Consider the following 3,107-nt stretch of genomic DNA (forward strand, 5'->3'; position numbering starts at 1 on the left):
CTTATTCTATCTATAAGAATTTGGAGTTACAAGAACTCCAACCCATTAACATTTCTCTTTTGCTAGTAGACAAGACTCGTACTTATCCGTGAGGAATTGTGGAAAATTTGTTGGTTAAAGTTGGGAAGTTCATTTTTCCAGCTAATTTTGTGATTCTAAATATGGAGGATGATGAAGAAATCCCAATTATTTTGGGACGACCCTTCACCTACATAGAAGGAGTTTTGATTGATCTTTGACAAGGAAAAATAATTTAGAGGTTGGGTGATAAGGAGGAAGTGTTTAAAGTGTTTGATCCGGCAATTAACTCCTCTTCCTCCCCTACATGTAATTTTGTGCAAGCCACCAACAAGATGAAGACTATTGTGGCTAAGCCCCACCCAAGTGTGGGGAAAGATGACCTTCCAAGGAAGAAAGTCATTCCAAAATACCCTAGATGGAGTAAGAAAAAGGGAGATAGGATCACCATTCAAGCTCTTGATTATGGAGTAGATGATTATATTGGAGGATCAGTGCAAAAAGGGAAAATCACCTTGTTTGAGGGTGATTGATTTAAAACTCCATTATCACATGTCAGACTCGTGACGTTAAACAAACGCTTTTTCAGAGGCAACTCATGACTGGTATTCATTTATTTATGTTTTGCCACATGTTTTCTTTTTCACTAATAAGACAATCTGCCTATTAGTACTACACCCATTCATTCATTGTCAAACTCAAGTACGATCATGGTCAGTTGACCATGGCCCAGGTAGTTTTCGTCAATGTCGATAACAGTCATGGTCACACCACCATGGTCGTGGTCATTTTAAAAAAAAAATTAGTTCCAGTTTCATTTTATTTTTTTATTTATTTTAGTTTCAGCCTTTATTTTCATATGTATTTTAGTACTTAGCTAGTTTGTTTTAATTCAATCCTTCATTTTGTTTTTATTTTTTTCTTATTTAGATGCATTGAGGCCACTGCATGTTTTAAGTGTGGGGAGGGATATCATTGCTTCCCCAACTTTAAGCTCTTTGTGATATATGTGAATTCTTGCATTATTCTGGTTAATCACTGTGGTAAAAATTTATTGTTCTTGGGTTTAGAATTTTGTGTTTTTAATTATTCCCTTGATAAAAAAAAATATATGTATTGGGGTTATTAGAGTTTTCTTTAGGAGGGAACATTAACATGTGTAAGTGTGCACTCTTCTTCGAGTTATCCTCATAAATGTGGGTATTAAGCTTTAATTCTTTTAGTGTGAGTGAATTGGTCATTTCATTAGCATTGTTCTAATCTCTGTTTTGACATGCATATCCTTGAATGAATTCTGAATTTTCTAAGAATTTAAGACTCTAATAGGCTTTCTTGAGACCTATGAATTATTTTGATTAGTTTATTCCTTAGTTGACCACTTTGAGCCTGAATGTTTATTTTTTGTTGATTGTTGAACCATATTGTGTGAATATTACTGGTGTGAGGAAAAAGGGAGAACCAAAACATATTACAAGTTGTGCCAATGCATAAATCCTAAGTCCTTATCTTAAGTGAAATAAAAGACAAAAAAGGGTTGATGAAAAAAAAGAAAACAAAAACAAAAATGAGAAAAGAAAGAAAGAAAATATATATGAATTATTGTACCCCAAAGCAAATAAAAAGAGAGAAGGGAAAATGGATCAAAGCTTAAATAAAAAAATGCAAAAATAGGTACATGTTCCCCTAATTTCTGAGTGTTTCCATATAATTGAGTGGAGCCCTTTGATTAGCTTATTTTTTTCAGTATCTATCTTACATTACATGCATGGCCCCATTACAACCTAACATGTCTCACTTATTTGGAATTTTTGGATTTATTTGAGTTAAGTTGATTGATTTACAAAGTTTTGAATTTGATCATTGAATTTTGATCTTAATTGTTTGTCTATATAAAACTGTAAACACTAAGAGATGGTGAGTAGAGTGAATTTGAAGCTCTTTAAGATTGTTCGCATGCTAACTATAAGCTAATGGATTCCTGAGTAAAATTTTGATGCCCATTATATGAGTTTTTACTTGTTGAATAGATGGGAAATTTTGTTACATGAGTTTGACTTAGGAAAATTTGTTTTGATTGGGAACTGGAATAATTGCATGATGATAGGCAATGCTCAAGATTGGGGTGAAAAACATGATGGAACTCACAAACCAAGAGGAGGTGAATTGGTTTTCAAAACAAAACAGACTTTTACAACCAAAGTTAAATTAATACTTAATCAATCACCCTTTACACAAGATCCTTTGTTAAAGTTCTTTCTTTCAAAAGATATTTTCTTTAACCTTTAGTAAATTGATTAAGACCAGAATGAGAAAGAAAGATAAGATCAAGAGAAAAAGTACACCACTTTTTATACTGGTTCACTCTCTATCTCTAGAGAAGCTAATCCAGTTATCTAATCCAAACCCGAGTTAGATTTTCACTATGCATATAGAATTCTTACAAGCAATCTCAGTTCCTACCCAGAAAAAGAGACTAAGGTACCCAACCCTAGAGTTTTCTATGAATAAGAGCCTAAGAGAAACCTACCCTTAGCCCAAACTAGAAAAATCTATTCTAGCATGTCTTGAGCAATTCATGCACAAACAAGTAATGTGTAAAACCACACAAAAAAAGTAGAGTCAAGGATAGACACAACCTAATCAATCCTTTACGCAAAAACCTTGCTTGACTAAATGAGGTGTCTTCTTGAACTCAAGAAAGTATAACAACTCACTTTTTACAAAAAGATCTTCATAATCAAAGATTAGAAGTTGTGAGTTATTGTTTCTAAGCACTTTTCTTCTCTTCTTTCTTTTCCTAATATCAGCACATGATTCCAACTCATTGAGAAGTAGTTTATAACTGTTAGAAGTTCGTTGAGATGTTATAAGAGAGAACACAAGGTGACTATTTATAGAGAAAATAATTATAACCGCTTATAATCGATTAAATCTACAATGTAATTGATTATTTCAATGAAGTAATCGATTATATTATCTTTTCAATCGTGGTCAACCAAGAGAGCCATAGTCAATTCATAATGGCCTAAGGCTTCCATGTCACTTTCGACCACGGCCGTAGTGTACCTTTTCATGAGATATCTTTAAGA

Source organism: Glycine max, chromosome 18 (genome assembly GCF_000004515.6).
Source record: "Glycine max cultivar Williams 82 chromosome 18, Glycine_max_v4.0, whole genome shotgun sequence".
Taxonomy (NCBI): Eukaryota; Viridiplantae; Streptophyta; class Magnoliopsida; order Fabales; family Fabaceae; genus Glycine; species Glycine max.